The 17,582-nt window shown below is 34.2% G+C and overlaps 1 long non-coding RNA gene across 2 annotated transcripts in view; it reads right to left on the bottom strand.

Moving 5' to 3' along the window:
- Positions 1 to 504: 504 nt before the first annotated feature.
- Positions 505 to 17,582, bottom strand: part of LOC129058076 (uncharacterized) — a 30,106-nt gene continuing 13,028 nt past the window's right edge. Inside the window, exons 4-8 of one of the 2 annotated variants that reach the window (XR_008522922.1) lie at positions 14,927 to 15,023; positions 14,557 to 14,705; positions 7,535 to 7,641; positions 2,781 to 2,901; positions 505 to 671 (exon numbers count right to left, since the gene is read on the bottom strand). This is a non-coding gene — a long non-coding RNA (uncharacterized LOC129058076). The remainder of the gene's footprint in view (positions 672 to 2,780; positions 2,902 to 7,534; positions 7,642 to 14,556; positions 14,706 to 14,926; positions 15,024 to 17,582) is intronic. The other variant, XR_008522921.1, reaches the window with a different exon arrangement.

Raw genomic sequence — 17,582 nt, 5'->3', positions numbered from 1 at the left:
ACTCTTTTGCTTGGAAGAAAAATAAAACAATGGCTTTCACTTTACACAGCTACAAATTAGAGACCAAGAATAACCTTTCACATATTCCAGCCACTGCAGTCTGATTTACAAATGGGGGTCATGAATCATCTAATCAGACAGACTTCATTTGAAATGACACACACTACACAGCATTCACAATGCAGATCCTGGTTGCAAAGGTTCATAGGCCAATTGATTTTTCTCTGTTGCTATTGTTCATGTCAGTCAGTGGATTTTTAGATTTAAAAAGAAAACAGGGGTTATTCTAGCCCAATAATATTGTTGTTAATCATATATATATTTATCTGTATACAGCAAATTAAAGCCTAGATAGAATTGCTACATTTAAGGAGGTTGAGGGGCGAACAGTGGAAGAAATAATAAAGAGACAATAAAGAAATGTCAACACTTTTTTAAAACATTGCTGAAGCTTTACAACTGTGCCTGTTTTCTTTAAAATAATATTATTTAACCAAATTTCTTAAAAGATTTTTTGCACTATTTTTTATTTCTGGTAGGTTTATTTCATTCTTGGTTAGTTACTTCCCCTGATTTCAGAATCATATTAATATAACCGTTGTTTAGTCTTCATGTAGTATTTGCTTCATAGTACAGTACTTAAGAAATGTATTTTTGGAAGGAGGTAGGGCCTGGAAAAGAGTAAGAAAAAAGGGAATTTAAGGGAAAATGGTAAAATATATATATATATGAACAACGTGTATATATACATATATATATAGAAAATCATGTAAAAGCAACATGATTTTCTTGAACAAGCTATGTACAATTAGCAATAAGCAATGTGTGTATATATATGTGTGTGTATATATGTGTATATACATACACAAACACATACACATATATGTATATATACTTATACATATATGTGTATATGTGTGTATGTATATACTTATATATGTAAGTATATATATAAGTATATATACATATATGTGTATGTGTTAGTGTATACACACACACACACATATATATATACACACATTGCTTATTGCTAATTGTATATAGCTTGTTCAAGAAAATCATATTGTTTTTTGTAAAGGATCATTTCCTGTTGCTACCATATTGTTCAACATGTGTTCAATTCAGGATTAACCCTAACAAAGGCTAACAGGTATTTCTTTTTATAGTTTAAATATATGTGTGAAGAACATGAGTATAGATTATATTTCATTTGGATTAACAGTTTTGAAATGAACTATTCTTCAGAAAATGTTTTTTCATTATTTCAAATACTGAGTATAATTTGATATTTTGAAATATTTTGTTAATGTTTAAAAGCATTATAATCATAATTTATGAAATGTGACCCCAGTGTATAAATTGGATATGAATATATATTTCTGAAATATATAATAGTACAAATGCATGTTGTATATAGTCCTTTGTTAAAAAATATGATCTTTATTTTTCTATAAATATACCCTTATGTTTTTACTTCTAGTAGATGTATAGAATATAGTTTTTTGTACCACACAAGAAAATATAAAATATTTAGTAAAAATGTGAATGTCAGTTTCAATACAAAGATTGTATACCATAGACGACCAAGAGTTTTGTCTTAAAATGCAAATTGTGTGTGTTTGTGCGTGTTTATATGTTATCATTATATCCTGATATTTCGGATATGATGATTTATATGTTAATAGCCTATCTTAATGTATCACCATCCTAATATTTTCTATATCATTCATTAAAAATGATAATATTTAAATAGTTCAATGGATAAAAACCGAGGGTTGCTTTTGGTGGAACCCCATGAAAAACTCAACACCCACTCAGTCCCACTATTTACCTAAAGGGCAGAGAACATGCCATCTTAGGGACACACTTACAAACCTTCACATGAGTTAGATATCTCTGCTATAGATACATTGTCAAATGAGAAAGGCATTTGGAATAAGAAATATTTCTTATCTCACATCTTTGTTTTTGAAAAAAAGTAAATGTTCTATAAATAAAAATCCAAATTAAGTTTTCTTAGATGTTAAAAAGTGCCATACATTTTGTTTAAAATCATATATTTCATGGACAGACAAAAATATAATGACATTAAATCATTGGCACAAAAATGCTTTTTGACATGTTTTAAATATTTAATTTTCATTTGTAAAATATTATCCAGAAGATTTTATAAAAAACAGCTTCAAAAATGTAAATTTACTATAATAAACATGTGCTAAATTGATGTGGGATTTATACATTATTATTATATATCAACAATAAGAGTTATAAAATTATAATTTACCATATGATCAATCTATTTTAGTACCAGTCAGAATTTCATTTCTCTATAATCAATATTGGTGCCCCTTAAGAAAAAAATTATGGCATATAAGCACATTTGATAAGTGTTTTAAATTGCATATATATTTCAAAAAAATTCTTACTAATTTTTTTAGAAAATAAATCATTAATGTGATCTAAGGTTCTTATTCCCTAATGGGAGTACTCATCAACATATTGGCAAAAAGCAATGAATGCTCGAGGATAAGCTAATTCTAAAATATGTCTGCTAAATAATATATTTTTTCCAGATTTTGAGTATATGCCAAAATAAGTTTTGTAAAAAAAGATAATTCAGGCAGGCCACAGTGGCTCATGCCTGTAATTCCAGCATTTTGGGAGGCTGAGGCAGGCAGGTTGCTTTAGCTCAGGAGTTCAAGACCAACCTGGGCAACATGGTGAAACCCCGTCTCTACAAAATATAAAAAAATAGAATAACTGGATGTGGTGGCGCACACCTGTGGTCCCAGATACTCAGGAGGCAGAGGTGGAAGGATCATTTGAGCACAGGAGATCGAGACTGCAGTGAGCTGAGCTGTGATCAGGGCACTGCACTCAAGGCTGGGTAACAGAGAGATCCTGTCTCAAAAAAAAAAAAATCAAAGTTTATAAACTAGAATTATTTTTCTTCAAAACTATAATTACTATTTGTGTAACCATTATTATGTAACTATTTTAATTACCAAGTACATTTGACATTTTTTTTTTTTTTGGAAGACAGGGTCTCACTCTGTCACCCAGGCTGGAGTGCAGTAGTGTGATCATAGCTCACTGCAGCATTCAACTCCTGGGCTCAAGTGATCCTTCCGCCTCAGCCTCCCAAGTAGCTGCAATACAGGCATGCAGCACCACACCTGGATAATTATCTTTTTTAATTTTTGTAGAGATGGGGTCTCGCTATATTTTCCAGCCCTCAAGCAATCCTCCTGCCATGACCTCCCAAAGTGTTGGGATTACAAGCATGAACCACCGCCCCCAGCTTGATACTTTTTAAAAATAGCTTTATTAAGATATAATTCACATAACAGAAAATTAACCTTTCAAAGTTTACAATACACCGACTTTATTGTGTTTACAAAGTTACATAACCATCAACACAATTTAATTTTAGAACATTTTTATTACCTCTAAGTGAAACCCCTGGAACCATGAGTAGTACACTCATTATTCCCAACCACAATTCTAGGCAAATATCAATCTACTTTATGTCTCTATGGGATTTCCAAGTCTTCACATTTCAAATAAATAAATATAATCAAACAATATATACTCTTTTGTGACTGTATTATTTCACTTCGTATACAATTTTCAATTTTGAGGGACATATAATTACTTTAATTTTGATAACCAATATTTCATATGTGATACAACTCATCTTTGTTTATTCAGCTGATACAAATTTGTGGTTGTTTCCATTTTTGGCTACTACCAACAATGCTGCTAACAGTATTTCTGAACAAATATTTATGTGGATATATATCTTCTTTATTTTGGGGGAGCACATATCTGTATGTGGAATTGCTGGGTTGTAAGGTAACTCTATGTTTAACATTTTGAGGATTGCCACACAGTTTTTGAAATAGATTGCACTATATTACATTTCCATTGGCAATGTGTGAAAGTTACCATCTTTTTTTGATTTTGGCTATTTTAGTGAGTGTCAGGTGAATTGCTCTGTGGTGTTGCTTTTCTTTCTTTAATGACTAAAGATGTTGAACATATTTACATGTGATTATTGGCCATTTGTTTACCATCTCTGATGATATGTTTATCCAAATTATTTGCTTATTTTTAAATGTTTTTATTTGTATAAATTTAGAAGGTACAAGTGCAGTTTTGTTACATGGATACATTTTGTGGTGGTGAAATCTAGGCTTTCAGTATAATCATCAGTGGAATAGTATATATTGTATCCATTAAGTTATATCTCATCCCTCACCCCCTCTCACTCTCCTGCATTTCCCAGTCTCTAATACTATGATTCCGCACTCTATATCCATGTGTCCACTTTATTTGGCTCCCATTGTAAAGTGAGAACATGTGGTATTTGACTTTCTAATTCTAAGTTGTTTCACTTAAAATGCAGTTCCATCCATGTTGCTGCAAAAGACAAGATTTAACTATTTTGTATGGCTGAATAGTATTACAGTGTTTGTGTGTGTGGGTATGTGTGCGTGTGTGCACCACAATTTTTTAACTACTCAAAATTTAGAAAGTATTGGTCATGATTTTTTCAAGTGTTCCTTGTGATTTTCTCTCTCTTCTCTCTCCTTCTGGGATTGCACTATGAGTATGTCGTTATGTTAAATGGTGCCCTGCCATTCCCTGAAGAGAATGAACATCAAAATCTGTTTTTTTTTTATTCTTTTAAAAAATTTCTGTTCCTAAGAATGAATAATTTTAATTGACCTATTGCAAAATAGCTAACCGATATTTTCTCTGACAGTTCAAATCTACTTTTGAGACCATCTAGTGAAATTTTCATTTCAGTTTTTATACCTTTAAACTTCAGAATTTCCATTTAGCTCTTTTTTATAATATCTATCCCTTTATTAATATTCTTTAATATTCTTTTTCAGTGAGACATTGGTGTCATCCAGTTTTTAAATTCTTTAGATATTTTTTCTTTTAGTCTTGGAACATATTTATAATAGCCATTTTAAAGTCTTTCTATAATAAATCCAACATCTAAGCTCCTAAAATACAGTTTCAATTGACTACTCTTTTCCTGTATATAAGCCATATTTTTCTGTTTATTTTTATGTCTTGTAATTTTCTGTTAAAAATTGGATATTTTAGATAATATATTGTAACAACCATAAAAATAAAACAAATATACGCTTCACCTCAAGATTTGCTGGTGTTGCTGTTTTAAGGATTAATTTGTGGTGTCACTGTTTGTTTAATAACTTTCCTGTTCTAATTTTCTAAGGTCTATATATCCTGAGGGTTTCTGCTCAGGTAGTGAAATGGTCAGCTAATGCTTACCAGAGAGTTCCTTAAATACCTTTAACGAGCATGTCTTCCATCCTTCATAGGGGGATGTGGGACTGTGTATTTGGACACAGCTTCAACACTCCAGCAGTCTATAAATCTATCTTATCATTTATTTTCTACTTGCTCAGGTCCTTAAAATCAGCCAGAGTTTAGAGATTGGGGCCGCCTCATGAATTTCTTGGACATTCACACAGGCCTGTACATGTGCAAATCCTTCTGGATCTCAAGAATTATGTTAGAGCTTTTTAAAGCCAACTATGGACATCCTGTACTCCAGATTTTTCTTTTAAATTTTTGACAAGGCTGTATTTTTCACTACTGATATTGCAATCTCAAGCAACTGTGAAGTTAAGCAGTTGCCATTAATTGTTTTCAACAAATGTCCTAAGGGAATTGGGCTCAGAGTCAGATCAAATAAAAGCAATGCTCTGTTTATGAAGATTCTTATAGAAGCTGAAATACATGTCAAAAAGTCACAATGTTCTGTAGAGGACATCCCAACCCTGTCTTCTCCCTGTGCAAGTTGGAAGACAGGTGTTTTTTACAACTACCTTGGTTGCAAGTCTACTGGTTTTCAAGGGCACTATGAAGCTGGATGTGGGAATGGAAGATAAAATACTAGTTGTAGTGTGACAAATTCTACTATTATTTTGGAGGTTCAGCAGTTTTTATTGAATAAATACTCCTTTATTTTTTCAAGTCTTAGGTTAGTTTTCAAAGTTCTATAAACACTGACTTTGAAAAATTTTCCTAGTGTTTCTGTTGCCCTTATGGAGCAGCAAAATTACAGATATCATCACTCCACTGTTCTGAAGTCCCATCTCATGATTTCCTCTTATGATCATGAATCATATGTTGCCTTTCACATTTCTATTTTTCTGTTTTGGGTAGGTAGTGAAATTCTTAAATAAAAAGGACAACAGTGCAAATCAAGTGAATGTAGAACACTAATTTTCCAAAACACTTTCATTTGAGATTTTTAGCTTACTTCCTTAAAATGAGAAGCTGAGAAGCTGAAATGAAAATCAAACTGGCATTACCTTCCTTTTTGTGAATATGCACAGCTGTGTAACAGAATCATAGTTTTCTCATCCTTGTAATTCTTTTCTTAGTCTTATCTTCCTAAAGCTAACAAAAGTATAATTAATTTCTATGTATTAATATTCTTCTTTTCTCTCTTGGTAATCATTTCATCAAAGACCTTGGACAATGTGGCATTCCTTAGTTTTCTTTCTTTCTCTCTCTCTCTCTCTCTCTCCTTCCCTCCCTCCCTCCCTCCCTCTCTCTCTTTCTTTCTTTCTTTCCAGAGTTTTGCTCTTGTTGCCCAGGCTGAGTGCAATGGCACAGTCTCAGCTCACTGCAATGTCCACTTCCCAGGGTCAAACAATTCTCCTGCCTCAGCCTCCAGAGTAGCTTGGATTATAGGCATGTGCCACCACACCTGGCTATTTTTTGTATTTTGAGTAGAGATAAGGTTTCACCATGTTGGTCAGGCTGGTCTCGAACTCCTAACCTCAGGTGATCCACCCACCACTTAGCCTCCAAAAGTGCTGGGATTACAGGCGTGAGCCGCTGTGCCTGGCCAGTATTCCCTAGTTTCAAACTGAACCTCCATTGCTACAGACACAATAAAAATTTAAAAAGATGATTTGTAGAATTATGTTGAAAGCATTTTGACAATATGAAATATGAACATTTCATTTCTTCTGGGGGATAGAAGAAAAACAATTATGTAAATAATAGCGTACTAAGTGTTAAAGAATGAGAAAGTTTTAGTATGAAGGATATGGAGGTAAAAGACATAAGCATAATGATGCAAGAGGAAGTGAAGATTATGAAATTGTTGTTAAGCCTTCTATAAGTAAGATGCTTGTGATTTAACTTGAAAAATATGATTTAAAGAAGATATTCCTCTTCAACCTCTTGAAACAAGATGTGCTATTTTAATTTTGAACTATGCTTAATTTCCAATATACTAGAAACTGTATATTAAGCAAATCAGTTTTAGGAAGAGTCATACTTTTACTCTCCATCAAAGCTTAGAGCTAATTGTGAGAAAGGATACAGACCACCTATTTTTTTCTTTAATAGCCTAACAGACAATATAATGAAAATACTTTAAAATAAGGACATGAAACTTTGTACCAGCCTTGGGAGATATGTATTTTTACATGAATTTGAAGTAGGACAGATTAAATTAACGATTAGAAAATACCTTGTAATTAGTTGTTAGATTGGCAATTTCTAAAAGTATTCTGAAATTAAGAATGCAGCAAAATTATTGAAGTCCTTTCAGTACCATTTGAATACACTTTATATACTCTGAAAGAGAAAAATTCATAAAGTAATTGTATTAATTACAGTGAATATTTTTGCTCTTTTTCCAGTGCCAAATTCTTTTAACTTACATGACAAGCATTTAGGGGGAAACTGAAATATTGGTTACATTTACATGGATTTCTAATAATATTTGCATATTTTAAACATAAGTATAGGCCATATATTGACTTGGGGAGCAAGCTCTTTGGCTTCTATTAATTTTTTTGGTATTGATAAAAATATATTGATAGATGATTGCAAAATTATGTGTATTACTTTAGTACTTAGGAATGTTTTCACAACCTTTCCCACTAAACTTTCTTTTTTTTTAAACTTTAAACTTTGCTAAGCATTATCAACTTTGATTTTCTATATAAGGTGCATTTTTAACAAATGTCATAGACATAATATTGCTTACTAAATCATTTTTTCTAGGAAAAAATGATGATGACATATAATTCACACACACACAATCCCCCAAAATTTAGAGCTTTGAGCTGAACACTCTCATTCATTAATAGAGAACAAACTAAATTTGTGAACACGTGGTAGATAGATGCTTCTCACAGAGGTGAGGAATATCTTTATTTCTTGATTAGAATTGTGAACTTGAGATAGGTTAACATACATATCTCCTGAGAAACAGTATCTAGTCTATTAATCTTAAATAATTTTCTTGTTTAATGGCTATCATTTCGGATTGGGTAATAAATTTGGAGGATATGTAGGTTACCATTTAAGATTATCAGCTTGTTAATACTGACATACTAAATCCCACATTTCAGGGATTTCCTATTTAAACAATATTATTTCGATAGGAAATTGTTTTGTCTTTCAAAGCAACCTTTTAAAAATTTTGTTATTCCACAGGTTTTGGGGGAACAAGTGGGATTTGGTTACATGAGCGGGTTCTTTAGTTAGTGGTGATTTGTGAGATTTTGCTGCATGTATCTCCCAAGCATTATACACTGAAACCAAATTTGTAGTCTTTTATCCCTCACTCCTCTTTCTCACCCTTTCCCCCTGAGTCTCCAAGGCCCATTGTTTCATTCTTATGCCTTTGCATCCTTATAGCTTAGTTCCCACTGATGAGTGAGAACATACGATGTTTGGTTTTCCATTCCTGAGTTACTTCACTTAGAATAATAGTCTCCAATCCCATCCAAGCTGCTGTGAATGCTATTAATTCATTCTTTTTTAGGGCTGAGTAGTATTTCATTGTGTATATACACTACAGTTTATTTATCCACTTGTTGATTGATGGGTATTAGGGCTGGTTCCACATTTTTGCAATTGCAAATTGTGCTACTATAAACATGTATCAGCAAATATCTTTTTTGTATAATGACTTCTTTTCCTCTGGGTAGATACCTAACAGTGGGATTACTAGTTCTACTTTTAGTTACTTAATGAATCTCCACACTGCTTTGTGGTTGTACTAGTTTACATTCCCACCAGTGGTGTAGAAGTGTTCCCTGTTCACCACGTCCACGCTAACATCTATTTTTCGATTACGGCCATTCTTGCAGGAGTAAGGTTGTATTGCATTGTGGTTTTGATTTGCATTTCCCTGATAATTAGTGATGTTGAGCATTTTTTCATATGTTTGTTGGCCATTTGTATATCTTCTTTTGAGAATTGTCTATTCATGTCCTTAGCCCACTTTTGATGGGATTGTTTGTTTTTTTCCTTGCTAATTTGTTTGAGTTCATTGTAGATTCTAGACATTAGTCCTTTGTCAGATGCATAGATGGTGAAGATTTTCTCCCACTCTGTGGGTTTTCTGTTTACTCTGTTGACTGTTCCTTATGCCATGCAAAAGGTTTTTAGTTTAATTAAGTCCCAGCTATTTATCTTTGTTTTTATTGCATCTGTTTTTTGGGTTCTTGGTCATGAAATCTTTGCGTAAGCCAATGTCCAGAAGAGTTTTTTCAATTTTATCTTGCAGAATTTTTATAGTTTCCCACTGCATATTTAAGTCCTTGATCCATCTTGAGCTGATTTTTGTATAAGGTGAGAGAGGAAAATCCAGATTCATTTTCCTTCATGTGGTTTGCCAATGATGCCAACAGAATTTGTTGAATAGGGTGTCCTTTCCCTACTTTATGTTTTTGTTTACCTTGTTGAAGAGCAGTTGACTGTAAATATTTAGGTTTATTTCTGGGTTCTCTATTCTGTTCCATTGGTCTATGTGCCTATTTTTATACCAGTACCATGCTGTTTTGGTGAGTATGACCTTATAGTATAGTTGGAAATCATGTAATTGTGATTTGTAATTTGTACAAATTACATTATCTGATTTCCAACTATACTATAAGGCCATAGTCACCAAAACTGTTTGTACCTCCAGATTAGTACTTTTTGCTTAGTCTTGCTTTGGCTATGTGGGCTCTTTGGTGGTTCCATATGAATTTTAGGATGTTTTTTCTAGTTCTGTGAAGAATGATGATGGTATTTTGATGAGAATTGCATTGAATTTGTAGATTACTTTTGGCAATATGGTCATTTTCACAATATTGATTCTATCCATCCCTGAGCATGGGATGTGTTTCCATTTGTTTGTGTCACCTATGATTTCTTTCAGCAGTGCTTTGTAGTTTTTCTTGTAGAGGATCTCCTTCACCTCCTTAGTAAGGTATATCCCTAAGGGTTTTTTTTTTTTTTTGACAGCTATTGTAAAAGGAGTCGAGTTTTTTATTTAATTCTCAGTTTGGTTGCTGTGGCTGTATAGGAGAGCTACTGCTTTGCGTGCATTAATTTAGTATCCGGAAATTTTGATGAATTATTTTATCAGTTCTAGGAGCATTTTGGAGAAGTCTTTAGGATTTTCTAGGTATACAATTATATCATAAGCAAGCAGCAACAGTTTGACTTCCTCTTTACTGACTTGGATGCCCTTTATTTCTTTCTCTTGTCTGATTGCTCTGGCTAGGACTTCCAGTACTATGTCAAATAGAAGAGGTGAGAGTGGGTATCCTTCTCTTGTGCTGATTCTTAGAGGGAATTATTTCAACTTTTCCCCATTCAGTATTATGTTGGCTGTGGGTTTGTCATAGATGGCTTTTATCACATTGAGGTATGGCCCTTTTATGCCGATTTTGCTGAGAGTTTTCATCAAGAATGCATGCGAGATTTTCTCTAATGTTTTTTCATCAAAAATGGATGCTGGATTTTGTCAAATGCATCTGTTGAGATGATCACGTGATTTTTTTGTTTTTAATTCTGTTTATGTGGTGTATCACATTTATTGACTTTATTCATCCCTGGTATGAAATGCACTTGATCATGGTGGATTATCTTTTCAATATCTTGTTGCATTTGGTTAGCTAGTATTTTGTTAAGGATTTTTGCATCTGTGTTCATCAGGGATATTCATCTGTAGGTTTCTTTTTTTGTTATGTCCTTTCCTGGTTTCAGTATTAGGGTAATACTGGCTTCATGTAATTATTTAGGAATGAGTCCCTCTTTCTCTATCTTGTGGAGTGGTGTCAATAGGATTGGCACCAATTCTTCATTGAATGTCTGGTAGAATTCAGCTGTGAATCCATCTGGTCCTGTACTTTTTTTGTTGTTGGTAATTTTTTAATTAACATTTCAATTTCACTGCTTGTTATTGGTCTGTTCAGGGTATCTAATTCTTCCTGATTTAAGCTAGGAGGGTTTTATCTTTCCAGGAATGTGTCCATCTTCTCTAGTTTTCTAGTTTATGCATGTAAAGGTGTTCATAGTAGCCTTGAATAATCTTGTATTTCTGTGGTGTCAGTTGTAATATTTCCCATTTTGTTTCTCATTGAGCTTATTTGGATTTTCTCTCTTCTTTTCTTGGTTAATCTTGCTAATGGTCTCTCAATTTTATTTATCTTTTCAAAGAATCAGACTTTGTTTCATTTATCTTTTGTATTGTTTTGTTGTTGTTGTTGTTGTTGTTGTTTCAATTTCATTTAGTTCTGCTCTGATCTTGGTTATTTCCTTTCTTCTGCTGGGATTGGGTTTGGTTTGTTCTTGTTTCTCCAGTTCCTTGAGGTGTGGCCATAGATTGTCTATTTGTGCTCTTTCAGACTTTTTGATGTAGGCATTTAGGGCTATGAACTTTACTCTTAGCACCACCTTTGATGTATCTCACAGGTGTTAATAGGTTGTGTTACTATTGTCATTCAGTTAGAAGAATTTTTAAATTTCCATCTTGATTTAATTGTTGACCCAGTGATTATTCAGGAGCAGGTTATTTTATTTCTACGTATTTGCATAGTTTTGAAGGTTCCTTTTGGAGTTATTTCCAGTTTTATTCCACTTCGATCTGAGACAGTACTTGGTATAATTTCAATTTTCTTAAATTTATTGAGACTTATTTTATGGCCTATCATATGGTCTAAGTTGGAGAAAGTTCTATGCACTGTGGAACAGAATGTATATTCTGTGGTTGTTGGGTAGAATGTTCTGTAAATATCTGTTAAGTCCATTTGTTCCAGAGTGTAGTTTAAATCTGTTGTTTCTTTCTTGACTTTCTGTCTTGATGACCTGTCTAAACTGTCAGTGGAGTTTTGAAGTCCCCCACTATTATTGTGTAGCTCTCTATCTCATTTCTTAGGTCTAACAGTAATTGTTTTATACATTTGGGAGCTCCAGCGTTAGGTTCATATATATTTTGAATTGTGATATTTTTCTGTTGGACAAGACCTTTTATCATTATATAATGTCCATCTTTGTCGTTTTTAACTGTTGTTGCCTTAAGGTTTGTTTTGTCTGATATAAGAATAGCTACCCCTGTTCGCTTTTGGTGTTGATTTGCATGGAATGTCTTTTTCCACCCCTTTACCTTAAGTTTATATGAGTCCTTATGTTAAGTGGGTCTATTGAAGGCAGGATAGTTGGTTGATGAATTCTCATCCATTCTGCAATTCTGTATGTTGTAAGTGGAGCATTTAAACCATTTACATTCAACGTTAGTATTGAAATATGAGGTACTATTCCATTCATCATGTTATTTGTTGCCGGTATATATTCTTTTTTAATTGTATTTTTATTTTATAAGTCCTGTAAGATATATGCTCTAAAGAGGTTCTGTTTTGATGTGTTTCCAGTATTTGTTTCAAGATTTAGAACTCCTTTAACATTTCTTGTAGAGCTGGGTTGATAGTGGCAAATTCTCTCAGCATTTGTTTGTCTGAAAAAGGCTCTATCTTTTCTTCATTTATGAAGTTTAGTTTCACTGGATACACAATTCTTGGATGATAATTGTTTTGTTTAAGGAGGCTGAATATAGTGCCCCAATCCCTTCAGCTTGTATGGTTTCTGCTGAGAAATCTGCTGTTAATATGATAGCTCTGAAGTTCCTTTCTTTATAGCTTATCTGGTGCTTTTGCCTTAAAGCTCTTAAGATTCTTTCTTTCATCTTAATTTTAGATAACCTGATGACAATGTGCATAGGCAATGATCTTTTTGTGATGAATTTCCCAGGTGTTCCTTGATCTTCTTGTAATTGGATGTCTATGTCTTTAGCAAAGCCAGGGAAGTTTTCCTTGATTATTCCCCAAATATGTTTTCCAAACTTTCAGATTTTTCTTATTCCTCAGGAACGCCAGTTATTTTTAGGTTTAGTTGTTTAACATAATCCCAGACTTCCTGTAGGCTTTGTTCATTTTTTCTAATTCTTTTTTCTTTGTCTTTGTTGGATTAATTCGAAAACCTTGTCTTTGAGCTCTGAAGTTCTTTCTTCTGCTTATTTGATTCTATTGCTGAGACTTTCCAGAGCATTTTGCATTTCTCTAAGTGTGTCCATTATTTCCTGAAGTTTTGATTTTTTTTTTATTTATGCTATGTCTTTCACTGAAGACTTTTTATTCTAGTATCACTTTTTGTTTATTTCCTTAAATTGGACTTTAACTTTCTCTGGTACTTCCTTGATTAGCTTAATAACTGACCTTTTGAATTCTTTTTCATGTAAATCAGGAATTTCTTCTTGGTTTGGATCCATTGCTGGTGAGCTAGTGTGATTTTTTTTGAGGGAATGTTAAAGAACCTTGTTTTTTCATATTACCAGAACTGTTTTTTCTGGTTCCTTCTCATTTGGATAGGCTATGTCAAAGGGAAGGTCTAGGGTTCAAGGCTGCTGTTCAGATTCTTTTGTCCCAAGGGGTATTCCCTATACATAGTACTCTCCTATTTTTCCTAGGGATGTGGCTTCCTGAGAGCTGAGCTGTGGTGATTGTTATCTCTTCTGGATCTAGCCACCCAGCAGGTCTACCAGGTGCTGGGCTAGTACTATTGGGTGTCTGCACAGAGTCTTGTGATGTGATGTGAACCATCTGCAGGTCTCTCAGCTTTGTATACAGCACCTGCTCCAGTGGAGGTGGGAAGGGGTGTGAAATGAATGAACTCTGTGAGGATCCTTAGTTTTGGTTGTTTAATGCACTATTTTTATGCTGGTTGGCCTCCTGCCAGGAGGTGGCTTTTTCAAGAGAGCAACAGCTGTGGTAGTATAGGCAGGATCAGGTGGTAGGCAGGGCCCTAGAACTCCCAAGAGGATATGCCCTTTGTCTTCAGCTACCAAGGTGGGTAGGGAAGAACCATCAGGTGGGGGCAGGGCTAGGCATATTTGAGCTCAGACTTTCCTTGGTTCAGTCTTGCTGAGGTTGCTGTGCAGCATAGGGTGTGGTTCCCAGGTCAATGGAGTATGTTCCCAGAATGATTATGGCTGCCTGTGATGTGTCATGCAGGTTGTCAGGGAAGTGGAGGAAAGCCAGCAGTCACAGGCCTCACCCAGCTCCCATGTAATGCAAAAGGCTGGTCTCACTCCCACCAAGCCCCCTCAATAGCACTGAGCCTGTTTCCAGGCAGTGGGTGAGCAGGGCTGAGAACTTGCCTCAGGCTACCAGCCTCCCAGCTGCAAAAGTAAGGATGGCCTTCATGAATCCCCACCTGTGGAATCAGCACACTGGTTTCATGCCTTTCTCGATTTCTGGCCAGAATACTTTGCGTTTGGTTGGAATTGTTACAACGTTCAGTTGGAGGTTTCATTCTCCCTGTGGTCTCTTCCCAGTGCCTCTGGCCATCCTCCCCAAGGGCTCCTGTGAGGCAGAGCAGAAATGGCTTGCTAGGGGACCCAGCAAGCCCAGGGAGTTTTTCCCACTCCTTCCTCTATCCCTGTATTTCGCTCAGCTGTCTAAATTGACTCTGTGCCACGTAAGGTCAGAATTTTCTCCCATGATCTAGACCTTCTGGTCCCCCAGTGAAGGTGTGTGTTCAGGGTGGACAATCTCTTTCCCACTTCCACAACTTGGGCACTCACAGTATTTGGGGTGTCTCTTAGGTCCTGCAGGAGCAATTCGCTTCCTTCAGAGGGTCAGTGGGTTCTCTTGGCTTACTTAGTTTATTCCTGTGTAGTTCTGGAGCAAAAGTTCATAATGTGAGTCTCTACACACTGCTCTGTCTGAATGGGAGCTGCAATCTAGTCCTGCTTCCTGTCTGCCATGATCCCCTCCAAAAGCAACTTTATATATATATATATACATGGAGAGTGAGAGGGCACTTTATGTTTATTCACATATACCTGCTTAAATTAATTTTAAAAGTATTATTAAATGGTAACTATGAATAGGCAGTAAAAAAGTTTTATATAGAAAGTGGTGCTATATTACTTGAATGATAGCTTAGGAAAAAGCTGTGAATTATTAAAATCAACCAACTGGAAAGTATTTGATGTATTATTTTATATCATTGATCCTTTGAAATCTATTTCATTTTCTTTTTGAGTTATTCTAAATTGAAATAGAAAATGTAATATTTGCCTTCGCTTTGAAAAAGATATATGCTTAGTGTATTTTACTGGCACCAAAATTTATATATGAAGTGAAATTTAACTTTTTGAGGTTTTAAATGAATAATACTAATGTTAAAGATGTGTGTGATTATCCTATTTAAACGAAAATTGAAGAAGATACTATCGTTAATTTTATATGGAAAACTACACTTGTTGATATTTTATTTTAAAAAGTGAGAATACTATTCAAAGTTATTATATAGTATAACTGAAAAATATGATAGTTCTGAAAGTAATTACCTGAAGGAAGAAATAGTCCTGAGTTTTTAAGCACTAACTATTTTAATAAACTCTTTATGACAGCCTTCAGAGTAGACCATCTATCCCTTGAAAGTGAAAATAACAAAACAATAAATGTTTGGGTTTTTAAAATCAAAACATAATTGATCAAAGTAGAAAAAAATTAAAGTTGTCTTAAGATCCAGAATAGTTATTAGGTCAGCCAGACTTCATTGCCACCTGAGTGAATGTTCAAATCTATCAAGAGAAATAAACTCTCATTCAAAAGATATCTTTGTCAGTCACTTGTGTCTTTGCCTAAGAACATAAAACTTAAGGCATTGAGGGTAGTTATAATTTCCAGTGTGAGATAGATCATGAAGTCTCACCAGGCTAAGATAAAGATAGTCTCATTCTATATTCAAATTGTGATTATGGGGAAAATATATTCAGTACCTGTGGCAATATATTTTTAGTGCCAATTAATTAATGTCCTTCTTTATATGTCTCTCATGAGTTTGGTTGTCATGAGTCAGCCTCTGAGAGTTAGACTCCATGATAGAGACTGCAACTATTCACAATTATTCTCCAACTCTTGGTAAACATGTGGATATACTACAAATCCCAGTCTCTTATCCCCAACATCTAGGGAGGCCATGAGATTGATCTTTGCCAATGAAATGTGAATAGTAGTGAGAAGAGGCATTCCTAGGGCCTTAGGCAGATGTAAGTCAGTGTGTCCTTTCCACACTGCCTTTTTCTAAAAATGCCAGACCACAACACAAATAATATAAGCATTGAACATTTCTATCATAATTTAAAATTTATATAGATATACACGGAAAATTATATAATTATTTCTAATCTGGTGGAATTCCAATAGTAATTTCTCATAGCTCATTATTTTTCTTCACTTATTAAATGTTTTTCTTCTCTGTTCATCAGATATTTTTTGAATATGATTTCAGCAACTCTTTATGAATGTTTCTATCTCTATTAAAACATACTTTAAATTGTATAACAACACAGGCCGGGAGTGGTGGCTAACTCCCACCTAAAATCCCAGCACTGTGGGAGGCGAAGGCAGGTGGATCACCACCTGAGGTCAAGTTTGAGACCAGCCTATCCAACATGGTGAAATCCCATCTTTATCAAAAATACGAAAACCCTGTCTCTATTAAAAACACAAAAATTAGCTGGGTGTGGTGGTGTATGCCTGTAATCCCAGCTACTTAGGAGGCTGAGGCAGGAGAATCACTTGGACCCAGGAGATGGAGGTTGCAGTGAGCCGAGATTGCGCCACTGCACTCCATCCTAGGTGACAGACCAAGACTCCATCTCAGAAAAAAAAAAAAGTATATAACATACAAAGTCAAATAAAAATTACATAAAAATTAAATTTTAATTGCTTATTTAAATAATGTATATAACTTTTGAATACAACCATCCTTGGAGTCTGTTTAAATTTGTTTCATGCATCACCACATATGCCTCATGTATACTTAATATATCATCTTTTTAAAAGCTTTTTAAGCTTTGTTTCATTTTGACTTTAACTGTAGGTTTCAATTCTCTGAATTCAAATGTCCTTTTGATCTCTATTTACATTGCCAGAGCATACATCCACTTGCTTCAGAAGTATTCTGCTAAAAGCCATGTTTATCTGCTGAAATCATTCTTTATTTCAAAATTTTGCTAAGACAGAAGTGCCTTCTTTCAGGCACTATTACTATGATGTAATGAAAAATACTAATATATTTTTCACGATTTGAGCACTGACATTTTACCACAATTGTTCATTGGGATTTTCCTCACTTAGGTCACACTCTTAAAAATGTCTAAATAATAAAAGTACATGTGCCTTTGAACATGGCCCAAAAATGAAAAGAAACATTACTTCAGGTTG

The sequence above is a fragment of the Pongo abelii genome, chromosome 11 (genome assembly GCF_028885655.2).
Source record: "Pongo abelii isolate AG06213 chromosome 11, NHGRI_mPonAbe1-v2.0_pri, whole genome shotgun sequence".
NCBI lineage: Eukaryota > Metazoa > Chordata > Mammalia > Primates > Hominidae > Pongo > Pongo abelii.
The sequence above is the reverse complement of the archived record's forward strand: the minus strand, read 5'-3'. Positions and strand labels throughout refer to the sequence as shown.